We start from the raw sequence: 17,937 nt of genomic DNA, 5'->3' as shown, positions 1-17,937 counted from the left end.
CTATCAGGGGTTTTAGTGTCTCATGGAGAATTAGCTAGAAATTAGGAATAAAATCTGAATAAGTTAGAATAGAATAAATGAAAATCTGAATAAAATAGGCCATTTAACAAAATACAGTACTTCTAATTCAGGTCTGGAACTTCTATCCCAAAACGAAGACACAGTCACAATGGCTGTCCCAGCCCCATCGCAGGCCCTCACACGTCCCTTTTACTCACAGAGAGACAGGAGGTCCGATGACAAGACTTGCCCTGCGAAGGCCCCTCGAGGTGCAGGATTGAATGGACACAGCCACTGCCTCTACTCCCGAGGCCCGAGGGTGACCCTGACGAGGGACTGGCACTACCCCTCTGGCGCCGGGCCCAGGCCTCGGATGGCCAGCGACCCGCAGAGCTGCACGAGGCCATCGGGGGCGCCCCAGGCTCTGTCACCTCCCTATGTCCCGGACTCCTGAGGAGAAGGTGGCAGAGGGCAGGGGACGCGGCTGCGAGATGCAAAGGGTGGAGGAAGCAAGAGTCACGCGGAGACCCGGGGCAGCGCGGGCCCGTGGAGCTTCCTTCCCAGGCCGGAACTTTTCTCTCCGACAGCGGGACGGGAGGGGACGCGGAGCGGAACACCACGTCCCGTCAACTCCGTCTGTGAGGCGCCACTTTGCGTTCCAGAGGAGAACCTCCCTTTGGGCTGTGGGGTAAGGGATGGCCGGGCCTGAAGCGAGCGTCCGGAGCCGGGGCGGGGGCTGGAGGCCGCGGCCAGAGCACACCCAGCGCCCACGGAGCCCCGGCGGGGCCGCGCGTTCTCCCGGAGGCGGCCCGGCCTCCTGAGCCCCGCCGCGAGGACGGGCTCCGACGGCCTCGCGGCCCGAGGGCGGCCCGTCCTCGACGGAGGGGTCGCCCCGCCTGCCCGCGCTCTGCCGGGCTCTCCAGGCCGCTCCGTGGGGGTGAGATCAAGTCCTTCTGGAGCGGCGGCAGGGAGGGGCTTTTAGGCCTCCCCCAAATCCACCTCCTCCGCCCGCAGTACTAGAGTTTCCTGCCCTGGGGCAAAATCCTGTCAGGAAAAAAAAAGTGTCCTTTTCCTTTCCTTTGCCGTTGTCCTCTTCGCACTGTCCCGGGAGCTCCGATGACCCTCAGAACAGGACTCGGACTTCCTGGGGTCGCCCCGCCCCGTCCAGGCCAACATAGGAACCGGCTTCCACAGGCTGAGGGCGGAAGGGATGCGCGTCTCTCTGGTCCGGACCCTTTGGGGTCCCGCTGGGGAGGCGGAGTGAGGTGGCCCCCGCTGAGTGGCTGAGCGTCCACAGCCAGTCCTCCAGCCTGGGCAGGACGGGCTGATCCAAGGCGACTCGGTGGCCAGGGTGACCCCAAACAGGCAACCTCGGGTTCCACGAGGCTAAATCTGACCCTCAAAATCTAGGGACCTTGAACACCGCGGGAGACCTTGTCCTTTGTAAGCCCTTTGAGTGGAAGGGCCAGGGCGCCTCCTGGTGGCCCCCGCAGGGACGGCGTAGTGGAATCCCCTCACCTATGACGCGACGAGGGCTGGTCCGAAGAAAATCGATATAAGCGCCCCATTTCGGTGCAGGAGAAGGTCCTCTTGGACAGAGGCGCTCACCTGGAGGTTTCCCCGCCTGTCCTCCTGGCGCTGTCGGGAGCCTCAGCGCCGCGCCCTCTTGGCCTCCACCCTGGGGGCGCTGCGCGCTCCGGGCACCAGGGGCCCGGGCGGAGTCTCGGCGCCTCTGACCGCAGAACCCTCCTCGTGCGGTGCTCCAAGCGCCGCCTCGCCGAAGGGAGAGCTCCCAGCCCAGAGAGTACAATCACCAGGAGTTGCAGACTTCTCTCCCGGACGCAGAGTCCTCTCGATTATCAATCGGGTTCCAACCGAAGCGGCCACGGCGCCTACACACCGCACCGTGAGCACAGCCGGCCACCCACGAGCTGCGGTGGTGTGGTCCGGCGTCAGCAGGCGACAGCGTTTTCCTCCGCGCGTTTTCCTTAGTGGCTACATCTGCCTCTCTCTCTCTCTCCATGTCTCTGTCTCTGTCTCTCTAGTTTTCCCTCTCTTCTCACGAGGTTTCTCCACCCTCACCTTTTTTCTCCTCTTCAACTTTCTGGGTTCACCCCTCTCCGTGCCCACCGGCGCCCCCAGACTGAGGCCGCCCCGCGGTCCTGGGTGGGAGCTCACTGCGGTTCCAGGTGGTGCCCTCTAGATGTCGCCATGATCGGGACATTTGTAGGATTCGACTGCTAGTATAAAAGATTTAAACAAGGGCCGCTTTTGAAATTCTTTCACATCCTCCCGTTCCTCTAGGGTTCCTCTAGGACTAAAAACTAATCGTCCTCGGTGAAATTGTTGGTCCCCCCAGCACCCTGGGGCGAATGCCTTTCTTAACTGAACATTTATTGGGCGCCTACTAGGTGCCAGGCCCTCCTCCAGGCGAGGGGCTGCGTGGTGAGCAAACTCCAGTCCCTGCCGGGTGGAGCCCCCTCTGGAGCCCCAGAGGGGGCAGGACGGTAGCGGAACAGCCGGTGACTGTCCTTCCCCTGCGAGTCCGCCCAGGACTGGGGGTGGAACTCAGGGAGCCCGCGACGGGTGAAGCGCAAGGAAGAATGGCAAATGGATGACTTCAGCCCAGAGGTGGAGCAGGCGGGGAAAGCCCTGGGCCCGGCGTGGGGCCATCAAGTGCTCACACACTCCTGTCACTAACCAAAGGTGCCCAATATCAAGACTCAGTATCTCCAGCGCCACAGGTTTTGCATGTGTTTTCAGCAGAGGATGGAGGGCTTGGGGAGCACGTTCTCACCCCATGGTAACGGCGTAAGATTTTGTGATACTTGGTCTCCGTGTTATAATCAGCGAGTACGGCTGTTAATTGAAAGGGTGGCGATTCAAGCCCACCGTGGGACCGCCTAGTCTTCACTTAAACTCATTTTCCGGCTTCTGATTCTCAAAATTCACCTAAGCCTCTCGATCTGCTTTCTCCTTTTAGGCAGCGACCCCACCTGTAGCTCTCAGTTCCTGCCCTCCCTTTCTTTTGCTCTGCGGGTGCAGGTTGGGCAGCTGCGCCATCTCAGTTGTCCCGAGTGTTCACGGAGTTTTGCCCTGCGCGGTGGCTTCTTCCCGTCCTTACCAGATGCCGCTGGTGTCTCTGCACCACCTGGAGCGCCATGGCCACCTTGACCTACCTGATTCGACATCTGGATTCCAGGGGAACTGCCAGGGTCAGAGGCTGAAGGCACAAGCATGGAAATCACCAACTGGTCAGACTCCAGGTTGGTGCACCTCAACACTCAGTGTTCACCACAAGCTTACCGGGAGGCCACCAACACTTTGTATTGACCGTGCTGCATCCTTACTTTTCTTGCTAATCAGTAGGCATCATTTTTTCAAAAAAAGTTTTAGGTTTAATGACAAATTGAGCAGATAGTACAGAGTTTTCAAATACAGCATTGTTCTTCTCACACAATTTCCCCCATTATCAGTATCTTGCATTAGTGTAGTACATTTGTTACAATTGAAAAATCAATATTAATACATTATTATTAGCCAAGGCCCATAGTTTACATTAGAGTTCATTCTTTGTGTCATACAGTTCTATGGGTTTTGATAAATGCATAATGTCATAAAGCTGCTATAAACATGCATCTGCAGATTTTTGTGTGACATAAGTTTTCATCTCATTGGGGTAAATACCTAGGACTGCGGTTGCTGGATCAAATGGAAGAGTATATTTAGTTTTGTAAAACCCTGCCAAACCATCTTTCAAAGTGGCTGTACCATTTTGTGCTCCCATCACTATTGAATGAGAGTCCTATTGATCCACAAACTTGCCAGTGTTTGGTGTTATCAGTGTTTTGGATTTTAGCCATTCTAATAGGTGTGCAGTGGTATCTCAGTGTTGTTGTAATTTGCAATTCCCTAATGACAAATGATTTCAAGCATCTCTCATAGGCTTATTTGCCATCTGTATATCTTTTTTGGTGAGGTGTTTGTTGAGATCTTTTGCTCATTTTTTAAAATTGGATTGTTTGCTTTGTTAAACATTATTTCAGAGTATTTCAAAATATGGGGATATTTTGCATGAAATTAGCATTTGAATCAGTGGACTCAGTAGAGTAGATTGCCTCCCACCATGTGCGTGGACAGCATCCAATTCTTTGAGGGCCAGAATAGAAGATGGAAAAATGCATCCTGTTTTCTTCCTACCTATCTGCTTGAGCTGGGTCATTGGTCTTATCCTGCCCTTGGACTGGGATTTATTCCATTGGCTTCCCTGGTTCTCAGGCCTTTGGACTCAGACTGGAATTACTCAACTGGCTTTCCTGGGTCTCCAGCTTGCAGATGGCCAATCATGGGGCTTCTTAGCTTTCATTATTGTGTGAGACACTTCCTCATAATAAATCTCCATTGGTTCTGTTTCTCTGGAGAGCCCTAATACAACATAATAAAATTCACTAATTGTAAATGTACAAATCAATGACTTTAGATTTATAGAGTTGTCCATCCCCAGAGTGCAGTTTTAGAACATTTTCTTCACCTCCCCAAATTCCTTCAAGCCTCTTTGCAGTCAATGCTCAATTCCTGGTCACCATGACTGAACCTGAGCAGAGGAAAAATTTGGAAAACAAACATGATTAAGCTTAAACTTTTATTAGATTGCAACTTTGTATAATGGATCATTTTCTTAATTTATTGACAGCTGGAGGAGAGACTGCATTCTAGGGACTTTGGAGGAACTTAAGATAGTGGCTGTTCTATTGCTCTCCTTGAATTGGTTCATTTATGCTGGTGACAGGTGATTGCTATAAAACCTTGTCTGGTAAGCTCAGAACAAGGAGCTAAAAAACATCTGCCATAGGAAATACAGACTGATGATGGATTTGCAGATAATGTTACATGGAGTTAAGTATTATACCATCTTTATTCTTCCAGAAGTACAGCTGATAACATTAAAGAGACATTTCTCTAGTGCCTGAAATGCCCTTCCTAGTGTCCTTCACATTACAAGGGCTTGGGAACCGTCACATGAAGGTGAGCACAAGATTTTTACTCTGGTTCTTTGATTTTTTTGCTTTATAGGGATTAGCATACATGTTTCTGGAAATTAAAAAGTCAGGAGAGTAGAGATAAGCATCTGAATTAGTTTTCTACTGCTGCATATTAACAGATTACAAAAATAGTGGTTTAAAACAACACACATTTGCTACCTCACATTTCTGTAGATCAGAAGTCTGCAACAATGTGGGTGGATTCTCTGCTCAGCTTCTCATGAGGTTGAAATCCAGGTATCAGCTGGCTGCATATCAGCTGGCTGCATTTTCATCGAACGCTCAGGCTCCTCTTCCACGCTTACCACAGTTATTGCCAGAATTCATTTGCCTGTGGTTATAGGACTGAGGTCCATGTTTCTTGTGTTGGCTGTCAGTCAGAGGCCATTCTCTGCTTCTAGAGGCTATTTGTATTTTTTCTCATGTGGCATTCTCCATTGTTAAATCAGTAACAGTGCATTGAGTCCTTCTTGTCCTTGACTCTCTCTGATTTTGTCTTCTCCTACTAGCCAGAGAAAGCTCTGGTATTTAAGGAGTCATATGATCAGATGTGGCCGACCCACATGATCGCCCCATTGTAAAGTCAGCTGTGCCTTAGAACAACACAATCAGAGGACAGTGACTCATCACGTCAACAAGTTCCAGGGATTTGGGTAAGATGTATTTGTAGACCATTTTAGAAATTCTGCTTGTCACATTCCATCCTCTAGTTCCCAGGGATACTTGTCTCTTCCAAATGCAAAATACATTCACCTACCCGCTAAGGTTCCCAAAGTTTCGTCCCATGACAGCATCAATTCAAAGTAAAACATATGTCAATCTCATCAGCTTGAAAGGCCAAAATCTCATCTAAAACATGTGTATCAGGTGTGGATGAGGCTCCTGTATGTGTCCATTAAGCACAGCTCCTGGGCTCAATTCCTCTCCATCTGTAGACCTGTGAAACTAAGAAAACAACTTATCTGCCTCCAGTGTGCCATCGTTGGACAGATGTAGGATAACAATTATTCAAATTCCAGTTCAGAAAGGGGGAAAACTGAAGATATAAAGAAGTCAGTGATCCTAAGTAATTTGGAAATCCAGCTGGGCAAACTCCAGCAGGAATTCTTTGATTTGCTTTCAAGGCCTGGGTATAATCCACTGTGACGTGTGGCTTTGCCTCTGGGCTGTGTGCTCCCATTTGTTTGCATCTTCATTTAATTCATTATTTTTTTTCTTCTCACACTCCTCGAGCTCTTCCTCTTCTTCCTCATAGCAGCATCCTCCCCTTAATTTATCGCTATGTCCTCCCCACCTAAACGGGTCTGATATTGACCTGTTCTGACTCTCACATATAACCACAGGCAAATGAATTCTGGCAATAACTGTGGTAAGCTTGGAAGAGGAGCCTGAGCGTTCGATGAAAATGCAGCCAGCTGATATGGTTCCGACTCTCTCCCGTGAAGGGCTGCCCTCGTATTCTCCTGCTCCTCTGGGATCCTCTTTATTAACCTGATTTCTATCAGTCATGATTTTATTCAGCTCACCTAGGCGGCTTAGGAGAAAGCCTAGAACTGTGGAGCCCCAGAACTGATCTCTCCCATCCCTTTATCCAAGAGGAGAATAAAATAACAGAGGTTTCATAAAGAAATGACCCATATGAGGCTGAGATCCCCCTAGCAAATAGAGCAGAGGAGAAAACCAAAGGACAATGGAGGCACTAAACGCCCAGACTATGGAAACAGGGTCCTCTTTGTGTCCCACATCAGGTAGGAACCCTTCTTGGAAAGGGAGACATTTCCAATGGAAGGGACACTTTGGACAGGGACTTGCTTTACTCCAGCTGAGTCATTCTTGTGGTCACTAGGGCTTTTGGGGTCTCCATGCTAGGCTGTTTGTTTAATGGTGGGACTTTTTCCTTGCATAAGAATCTCCTTGTAATTTTTGTCTGAAATGCAGATTCTTGGGCCCTATCCCCAGAAGTTGTTAAAAAGCACCACAATGACTCTGACGGAAGTGTTCTGTAGCTCTGCAGCTGGTACGGGATTAGAGCCCTGCCTGCTGCATGATAGCACTTTAATCATCCAACACTCTAGCAGTCAAGGCTGCCTTCTCTATTTTCCATTATACTTTCTTCTCTACTATAGATTACATGTTATATATTCTTCTCTATAATACTTGATAAGAATGTGCTCAAAAAGGATTATAGAATCATGCACTAAAGCACACTTGGTGTGTGCCGGTGCTGTATTCGAATCTCAGACTGCCTTTCCTAAGGCAAGAAACACACCCAAAATAGCATTTGGTTGAAAAGACAGTTTGGAAAAGAGAATGTTGTGTTCTCATCAAGATGGCACAGTTAGCAGTCGTTGAACTCGCCTCCTCCCATGAACACAACCAGGTTACAACAATTTTAGGAAGAATCACCCTGGATTGAAAACTGAAAACTGGATAAAAAGAACCCCCACGACATGGGACAGTCCTGATGAAAGCGGAAGAGGCAGTAACTCCTGCCAGAGAGGAAAAAAGCCACCTTTGGGAGCAGTGGAGCTTCTCAGCTGGCCAGGCGGGAGCCAACCTAAGGTACGCAGCCCTCCCTGGAGGAGTGAGGTCCAGAGCGGGGGCAATACTGCTATAACCAACCTTCAGACTCAGCCCAACTGAGATGGGGGTCTTACTATCTGGCTTTGCTGGCTATTAACTGCAGCGAGGACACCCCAGAAAAGCTATCAGCCGAAAGCCGAAAAGATCCGGGTCTTCAAGGGCCCACGCACAAACTCACTCATTGCAGCAACCTAAAATCACCAGAGAGAAGGCTGACTGTCCTTTGGTGAAACGAGACTCACCTGGTGGGCTCTGGGGGCATCTTGGTGAGAGGAGGATCCTCTCCTGAGACTGAGACATTGGTGGGGACCGTTGTTCTGAGCTGGTCCAGGCATGCTGATACGGACACCGGTGGGGGCCATTGAGGTGCGTCCCTTGGGCTGTTAGCCCAGGGGTCTGCCACACACACTAGAGCACAGATTTAATCCAGTTCAGCCAGGGCAGGCAACCCACCCTACTGACTGGCCCCACCTAACAGCAAGCCCTCAGGCTACTTTTCAGCCTGCATTGACTGAGTGCCTTGATCCTCTACAGGCAGGCAAGGGTGTCTGCCTCTGTGGGGCAGGGCTTGTGTGAGGACCAGGTGAACTGTGGGGGGCATTGGGGCAGAGGTGGGGGCCTCTGCAGTGTGGCATTGGGGTATGCTCCAGGGGGTTGAGAAGTGTGCACGGACCAGGACTGTGTTGACAGTGTATGTGGTCCAGAGCGGGGTGAGGCTTATCAGCAGCAGAAGACTTGTGCTTCACAAATAGCCATAAAAAGGATCAGCCCCACCTTCCAAAGCCTGAAACAACTAAGTGCCTCCATGCCAAGGGCTAGCCCCACTCAGCTGTACTCCTAAGAGAACTGACATCAGCCTTGGTGGCCTCAGGCCTATCACAACTGTACACCCCTGAGCCTAGCAACCAGCTACACTGGGTACCAACCCAATTAAGAGGACAATTGCAATAAGAGTGTACTAATAGACTTTGTAGCCAACAGTGCTGAGGCCCCTCCAAACCGGATTTTCAAACAGCTGGCCAGGGAAGGAAAGATCAGACTCCCTGGGTACCTGCAGTGGGAGCAACCCTGCCACAGCAGAAGAACACAAGTAGCCCACAAAGGGGTGACTCCTGGTTCTTATGGTCTGGTGACGAGAGGGAAGCACACTGCTGGACCTCATAAGGCATCTCATACATAAGGCCACTTCTCCAAGATCAGGAGACATAGCCGACTCACCTAGTACAAAGAAAATAGCACAGAGAAAGAGGCATAATGAGGAGCCAAAGGAATACTTTCCAAGCAAGGGAACACTACAAAACACCAGAAGAAGAACTAAGTGAAACAGAAACTAGCGACCTCCTTGACAAGGAATTCAAACAAAATATAATAAGGACGCTCACAGATATGCGGAGAAGAATGGATGAACACAGTGAGCACATCAGCAAAGAACTGGAAGATATAAAAAAGAACCAATCAGAAATGAAGAATACAATACTTGAAATGAGAAATTCACTAGAGGGACTCAATAGCAGAGTAGAGGAAGCAGAAGAACGGATCAGCAAGCTAGACGAAAGATTAGAGGAAATCACCCAAGCAGAACAGAAAAGAGAAAAAAGAATTAGACAGAATGAGAACAGTGTAAGGGAACTCTGGGACAATATCAAGTGTGCTAACATTCGGATTATAGGGGTCCCAGAAGGAGAAGAGAGAGATAAAGGGGCAGAAAATTTATTTGTCGAAATAATAGAGGAAAATTTTCCTCACCTGAGGAAGGAAACAGACATGCAAGTTCAGGAAGCACAGAGAGCTCCAATCAAGAGAAGCCCAAAGAGGCCCACACCAAGACATATTATAATCAAAATGTCTAAAATTAAAGACAGAGAGAGAATCCTAAAAGAGCAAAAGAAAGGCCACAAGTGACATATAAAGGGAAGCCCATCAGGCTGTCAGCAGACTTCTCAGCTGAGACCCTATAGGCAAGAAGAGAATGGCACGACATATTTGAAGTGCTAAAAGGAAAAAACCTACAACCAAGAATACTCTATCCATCAAGACTGTCATTCAGAATGGAAGGAGAGATAAAGAGCTTCCCAGACAAACAAAAATTAAAGGAGTTTATCACTAAGAAACCAGTTCTACGAGAAATGCTGAAGGGACTTATTTAAGTGGGAAAGTAATGACCACAAATAGAGATAAAGAAAAAAAATTATCAAAAAAACCCAAAACAACAACAAGAAAAAAACAAGCAATAAAATCACTTGTAAGGTAAAAGTATAGTAAAGGCAGCAGATCAACTACCTGTGAAGGTAATATGAAGGTTAAAAGACAAATGTACTAAAATGACCTATTTCAATGATAAGAGGGTAAGGGATAGACACACACTAAACAAAAGACTATATATGATGTGAAAAACATATAATGTGGGAGGAGGGGAGTGAAAAAGTAGAGCTTTTAGAAAGAGGTCAAGCTAAAGAGTCTATCTACTCAATATAGACTGTTATATGCATAGTATATTAGATAGGATCCTCATGGTAACCACAAACCAAAAACCTATAACAAGCAGGAAAAAAAGTAAGACAAAAGAAATCAAACATATTACTGAAGATAGCCATCAAACCACAAGTGAAGAGAGCAAGAGAAAAAGAAAGGAACTGAGAAGAACTACTAAAACACCCCAAAAAAAGAAAAAGTGACAAAATGGCAATAAATACATATTTATCAATAGCTACTTTAAATGTCAATGGATTAAATGCTCCAATCAAATGCCATAGGGTGGCCAACTGGATAAAAAAACAAGATCCATGTATATGCTGCATACAAGAGACACACTTCAGACCTACTGACACTCACAAACTGAAAGTGAAGGGATGGAAAAAGATATTCCACGCAAATGGCAAAGAAAAGAAAGTGGGGGTAGCAATACTTATATCAGACAAAATAGACTTTAAATCAAAAACTGTAATAAGAGACAAAGACAGGCACTACATAATGATAAAGGGAACAATCCAACAAGAAAATATAATACTTGTAAATATCTACGCACCCAACATAGGAGCACTAAATATATAAAGCAATTATTAACAGACGTAAGAGGAGAAATAGACAGTAATACAATAATAGTAGGGGACTTTAACACTCCACTTACACCAATAGATAGATTATCCAAACAGAAGATCAATAAGGAAACACTCGCCTTAAAGGACACATTAGACCAGATGGACTTAGTAGATCTATAGAGAACATTCCATCCAAAAACCACAGAATACACATTCTTTTCAAATGCCCATGGGACATTCTCCAGGACTGATCACATATTAGGCCACAAAACAAATCTCAATAAATTTAAGAAGATCGAAATAATACCATGCATCTTTTCTGACCACAAAGGTATGAAACTGGAAATCAACTACAGAAAGAACACCAGAAAAGCCACAAAAATGTGGAGATTGAACAAAATGCTACTGAACAATGATTGGGTCAATGAAGAAATCAAAGAAGAAATAAAAAGATTCCTGGAGACAAATGAAAATGAAAACACGACATGCCAAAATCTGTGGGATACAGCAAAAGCGGTTCTACAAGGGAAGTTTATAGCAATTCAGGCCTACCTCAGCAAAGAAGAAAAATCCCAAATAGACAATCTAAAAGTGCACCTAAAGGTAGTGGGAAAAAAACAACAAACACAGCCCAAAATCAGCAGAAGGAAGGAAATAATAAAAATCAGAGCAGAAATAAACAAAATAGAGACTAAAAAAGCAATAGAAAGAATTAATGAAACCAAGAGCTGGTTCTTCGAAAAGATAAGCAAAATTGACAAACCCTTGGCTAGACACACCAAGAAAAAAAAGAGAGAAGGCTCAAATAAATAAAATCAGAAATGAAAGAGGAGAGATTACAACGGACACCTCAGAAATACAAAAGATAATAAGAGAAAACTATGAAAAGCTATACACCAAGAAATTGGATAATCTAGAAGAATTGGATAAATTCTTAGAAGCATACAACCTTCCAAAACTGGACCAAGAAGATGTAGAAAATTTGAATAGACCAATCACCAGTAAGGAGATCGAAACAGCAATTAAAAACCTCCCAAAAAATAAAAGTCCAGGACCAGATGGCTTCCCTGGTGAATTCTACCAAACATTCAAAGAAGACTTAATACCCATCCTTGTCAAACTCTTCCAAAAAATTGAAGAGGAGAGGAGGCTTCCTAACTCCTTCTATGAAGCAAACATTATCCTGATACCAAAACCAGACAAGGACAACACAAAAAAAGAAAATTACGGGCCAATATCACTGATGAACATCGATGCAAAAATCCTCAATAAAATACTAGCAAATCGAATACAATACATTAAAAAGATCATACATCATGATCAAGTGGGTTTCATCCCGGGGATGCAGGGATGGTTCAACATCCACAAATCTATCAACGTGATACACCACATTAACAAAATGAAGAATAAAAATCACATGATCATCTCAATAGATGCAGAGAAAGCATTTGACAAGATATAGCATCCATTTATGATAAAAACTCTAAATAAATTGGGTATAGAAGGAAAATACCTCAACATAATAAAGGCCATATATGACAAACCCACAGCAAATATCATTCTCAATGGAGAAAAACTGAAAGCTATCCCTCTAAGAACAGGAACCAGACAAGGATGCCCACTGTCACCACTCTTATTTAACATAGTATTGGAAGTCCTAGCCAGAGCAATCAGGCAAGAAAAAGAAATAAAAGGGATCCACATTGGAAAAGAAGAAGTGAAACTGTCACTCTTTGCAGATGACATGATTTTATATCTAGAAAACCCTAAAGAGTCCACTAAAAAACTTAGAAATAATAAAGGAATACAGTCAAGTTACCAGTTACAAAATCAATGTACAAAAATCCGTTGCATTTCTATACACTAACAACGAAGTAGCAGAAAGAGAAATTAAGAATACAACCCCATTTACAATTGCAACAAAAAGAATAAAATACCTAGGAATAAACTTAACGAAAGAGGTGAAAGATCTGTACACCAAAAACTATAAAACGTTGTTGAAAGAAATCAAAGAAGACACAAAGAAATGGAAAGATATTCCATGCTCTTGGATTGGAAGAATTAACATTGTTAAAATGTCCATACTTCCTAAAGAAATCTATAGATTCAACGCAATCCCTATCAAAGTTCCAACAACATTTTTTACAGAAATAGAACAAAGAATCCTAAAATTTATACGAAACAACAAAAGACCCCAAATAGCCAAAGGATTCCTGAGAAAAAAGAACAAAGCTGGAGGTACCATACTCCCCGATTTCAATTTCTACTACAAAGCCATAGTAACCAAAACAGCATGGTACGGGCACAAAAACAGACACACAGATCAATGGAACAAAATTGAGAGCCCAGAGGTAAACCCACACGTTTATGGACATTCGACAAGGAAGCCAAGAGCATACGATGGAGAAAGGAGAGTCTCTTCAACAAATGGTGCTGGGAAAACTGGACAGCCACATGGAAAAGAATGAAAGTAGACCATTCCCTTACACCATGCACAAAAATCAACTCAAAATGGATTAAAGACTTGAATGTAAGACCTGAAACCATGAGACTTCTAGAAGAAAACATAGGCAGTACGCTCTATGACATTGGTCTAAGCAGCATATTTTCAAGTCCCATGTCTGACCGGGCAAGGGAAACAAAAGAAAAAATGAACAAATGGGACTACATCAAACTAAAAAGTTTCTGCACAGCAAAGGAAACCATCAACAAAACGAAAAGACAACCTAACAATTGGGAGAAGATATTTGCAAACCATATATCAGATAAGGGGTTAATATCCAAAATATACAAAGAACTCATACAGCTCAACAACAAAAAAACCAACAATCCAATTAGAAAATGGGCAAAAGATCTGAACAGAGATTTCTCCAAAGAAGAAATACAGATGGCCAACAGGCATATGAAAAGATGCTCAACATCATTAGCTATCAGGGAAATGCAAATCAAAACTACAATGAGGTATCACCTCACTCCGGTCAGAATGGGTATAATTAACAATACAGGAAACAACAAATGTCGGAGAGGGTGTGGAGAGAAGGGAACCTTTGTTCACTGCTGGTGGCAGTGCAGACTGGTACAGCCACTATGGAAAGCAGTTTGGAGAATCCTCAGAGAATTAAGGATAGATCTACCATATGATCCACCTATTCCACTGCTGGGTATGTATCCAAAGAACTTGAAAACACAAAGGCATAAAGATACTTGCAGCCCTATGTTCATTGCAGCATTATACACAATAGCCAAGACTTGGAAACAACGTAGGTGCCCACCAAGGGACGAATGGATAAAGAATCGGTGGTATTTATACACGATGGACTACTACTCAGCCATAAGAAATGACGAAATCCGGCCATTTGTGACAACATGGATGGACCGTGAGGGTGTTATGCTGAGTGAAATAAGTCAGAGGGAGAAAGTCAAATACCATATGATCTCACGCATAAGTAGAAGAGAAAAACGACAAAAAAAAACACATAGCATTGGAGATTGGACTGGTGGTTACCATTGGGGAAGGGGGGAGGGGGGAGGGCAAAAGGGGTGATTAGGGTCACATGTGAGGAGATGCACTATAATTAGTGTTCGGGTGGTGAACATGATGTAATGTATCCAGAATTTGAAATATGATGTACATCCGAAAAAAATAAAAATTTTAAAAAATTTTAAAAAATTTTTTTAAAATTAAAAAAAAAGAAGACAGTGAGTACTTAATAAAGGTTAGGCCTGAAAATATAAGAAAAGTGGAACATTTTGCCATATGGTAATAATATCTGCATAAAATTTTTAAATGAAAAGTCTATTTTGTAAACTTCTCAAATGTATGTCTATAATCCATTTAGTTTTTGAAGAATATATAAAGACTTTATAAAAGTAAAAATTGTTGACTTTGTAAACTGTGCCCTTTCCTCAAGCTTCAGTTTCAACCAGCATCCCTCCAGACCTCCAAAATGCGAACATAGGCATGCCTTATGGCGCCATCTGGTGTCGAAGGGTTATTAATACAATCTGCTCTCCTCCAAACAAGCTTCCTATTGCAGGTGTAGAGATTTCCTGAGCCGCTATTCCGAAGGGGCCGGGAACGCCTGCAATGCTGGGTTTGTACAATGAGCATGTATGTCTATTGTAATGTGAAAAAGAAACAATAAAAGTTATATGTAAAAACTTAAAAAGAAGCATCCTGTGTTGGACGAAGTCAGGAGCCTGAATGAAGAGACAGAAACATCCATTGTTCTTCCAAGATCATCGTGACTGTGCCGCAGCTCAGCAGCTCCAACACAGGCCGGCCAAGGGTCATGGCTGCTTAGAACCCAGGTCACGGGGCTCCTCGAATCTACTTCTGCTTTTATTTTCATAATAACTGATACTAATGTTGCTCTGTGACAGGACTATAATAGGCCATGCACGTGTATAAGGTTTATGCTGAGAAAAACGGCAAGAATGGGACTCACACAGTTGTGGCAAGAATTCAAGACTTGGCAGTTGGAGTCGTTGGAAGAGGCTGCAGCATGCACAGGGTTTGATAACCAGAGGGCGACGGTGTGACCGCAGCACGGGGCGGGTGGGACACGTAGGGAAGGGGGAGGGGACTGGAAAGACGGCTTTAAATGTCCTGGAAGACTGGAAAGATGGCATGTTAGGACTTCAGCTGGAGTTTGGATATGCTCAGTAGGTTATTGGCAGGATTTTTTTTCAAGCATTTTAAGCGCACTGATCCCACGATTCTATCTTTTAGAATTTTGTGAGTGTTTGTGTGTAATATAGAAGATGGATGAAAAAAAAAAAAAACAGAGGCAGAGCTACCAGTCTGGAAGCTATTGGAGTAGTGCAGGATTTAGAAAAATAAAAATAAGCAAAAAGGCCTGAAATCGGGGGTAGGACAACAGGAATGGAGACAACACAGAGGATGACAGAGGCGTGGTGGAGGCAGGAGGAAGGGGCTCGGCGATCAAACGGAAGCAGAGCGTGACTGAGGAGACGTTAACAGGTGGCCGCTCCGGCTGCGATGACGCGACCGGCAGGCACCGCAGATGGTTTGATCATCACAGTTTGTATGGACAGAAAGCACCCCACAACTACGAATCTGCTCCGCTTTAACAAGTCACCACTTGCCACGCCATCCTGGCTTATCATAGCGACATAGAGCCCCTTCAGACCCTGGAGGACACGGCGTTCATTGCTCTATGTCCAGCCACCTCCGCATTAAGCACCAGGTCAAAGGAGCAGTGGCATGGATAACTTAAAACAAGACACTTCTAAAATATCAGTTTTAGAGTGTGGGTATGTTTATTAAAGAAGTAAATTTTGAGGAAAAAAAAAAGAAAAGAGAATGTTGGTAAAAGTTAAGAATTCCAAGTGACTATTTTTTTCCACTTGACAGGTATTTCCTGAGTGTTTTATCTGGCAGGCACTTGTGGAGGCTCTGGGGAGACCGGGTGGACAAGGCAAAAAGAGCGCCTGTTCTCATGAAGAAGACCTTCTGGCACAGGAGCCAGACGTTTCACAGGTGATCACATAAGTATATTTTATTTGTGATTATGATAAGTATTATTTAATACTTTTGTGTCCTCTGATCCCTATCTATCAGCCAGTGATTAAAACTGAATATAAATAGTAGAACTACATAACTGTGGTAAAAGATTTGTCCCAAGAAAGGCCCTTGTGATATTTTTGTTTGAACTGTGGAAATATTGATGTTTGATACAGAGTCCCCTGGAATATATTTCATAATTTTTAAGTTAAACTTTTAATTTCAATGTCCCCTGAAATTCAGATGTGGGTTCCTGGAAGGTGTGGTAGGTGCTTTGGACAGGGAAGCTGCAGCCAAGGACGTGTGGTGGCTCTGCCACCATCAAGTGGTGAGGGAGCCTGGGAAAATCTAATCTCTTTGGGCCTCACTTTCCTCATAAGTAAGGTAAGGTTGTTACCAGATTCTCCAAGTTCCCTTCCTGCTCAGTTTTCTCTGAGTTCATGAGGGCCTGAGTTGTGTGTTAAATGTGCACTGGGAACTGTAGCTGGGACCTGGCCTTGGTCTCATCTCTGTGTGTCTCTTGCAGGAGCCTGAGCTGACCCCACACACAGAAAACACAGAACTTGAGGGAGCAGATGGAAGAAAGAAAATCAGCAGGTTGGAGGGTGAAAAGAACCCAAAGAAGGGCCATGTATTTGTGGAGCAGGTGGTTGCCAAAGGGGGTGAGAATAAGGACAAGCTGAGTTCAGAAAAGTTAAGGGAAACCGAGGAATGTGTACAGCATCATCCAGCTCCTCAAGGAGCAGGCTGAGCTGAGCAGTGAGGACTGGGAGAGTAACTTACTCCACAGTGAACCTATGCACCTGACAAGGAGATCCAAGGATGGATCAGGGTTGGTTTCTACTGATGAGAAGCAGTAATTCCAAGAGGTGGAGGATGCAAACATGAGGCTCAACCTTGAAGCTGCCCTCAGAGTGGATGCCCTGCCAGTAAGTGTGGGCTTAGGGGGGATAAATGGTGTTTGGAGAAGGGTTGGAGAAGTCCATTCCTACCTTAAACAGTTTTACCCTCAGGTCAGGAGGGGTCAGAGTAAGGAGACCCTTACATCTGAAGCAGTGATACTCATGATATTCTTCTGCATTACAGTTGAGAAAGGCTTTACGCACAATCTCTCTTAAATATTTGTTGAGGTCTTAATTTTCCTTATGCCGTGCTAAGAACTTGGAGTTCAGATATCGATAAGGTTTCCCTGAGGAAATCAAAGCAGTGAGAGGAAGAATATAAATAATTTCAACACAGTGTGGTAGCTCTCATAAACTGGGGTGTTGTGGCAGCACAGAGGATGGGAGGGTAGGCTGAGGATATCTCTTCCTAATGACAGGGTGAACCATTGAGGGAATCCCTGAGGACAGTCCATCTCATCAGAGCTCTGCACAGGTGAGAGTCATAGGGCATGGAGAGTGTAGGCCAGCCTCCTCTCTAAGGAAGGGGATCTGCAACATCCCGAGAGATGGCAGAGCATCCCTGACAGGACATTTGGGACAGGAAAGTAGTGAGATGATTGGAGGTTTGCAACCAATTTTATTCGATCAGTGAACAAATGTCGCTGACAGCCTCCTCAGTGCTTAGCTCAGTGCTAGGAGCTATGAATGCAGAGATGAATAAAATATTCCACCTTTCATGGAGCCCTCAGTCTAGCAACCAGGAAGTGATGTGTAGTGGTGGTGGGTCACTGGAAAATGTGGCCAGCGCTCTCTACGATGACCAAAGCGGTTGTCCTCATCCCCATTTCTGGTTTTCCCAACAG

At 45.1% G+C, this 17,937-nt stretch overlaps 1 long non-coding RNA gene across 1 annotated transcript; it reads right to left on the bottom strand.

Annotated features, from left to right (window-relative positions):
- Positions 1-3,375: 3,375 nt before the first annotated feature.
- On the bottom strand, positions 3,376-5,565 carry LOC138924311 (uncharacterized). The gene is made up of 2 exons (XR_011439281.1): positions 5,202-5,565; positions 3,376-4,594 (listed from the first exon to the last, which is right to left on the bottom strand). It is a non-coding gene; the product is annotated as an uncharacterized lncRNA (long non-coding RNA).
- Positions 5,566-17,937: the final 12,372 nt, after the last annotated feature.

This window comes from Equus caballus, chromosome 5 (genome assembly GCF_041296265.1).
Source record: "Equus caballus isolate H_3958 breed thoroughbred chromosome 5, TB-T2T, whole genome shotgun sequence".
NCBI lineage: Eukaryota > Metazoa > Chordata > Mammalia > Perissodactyla > Equidae > Equus > Equus caballus.
This window is presented reverse-complemented; position numbering and strand designations above follow the sequence as displayed.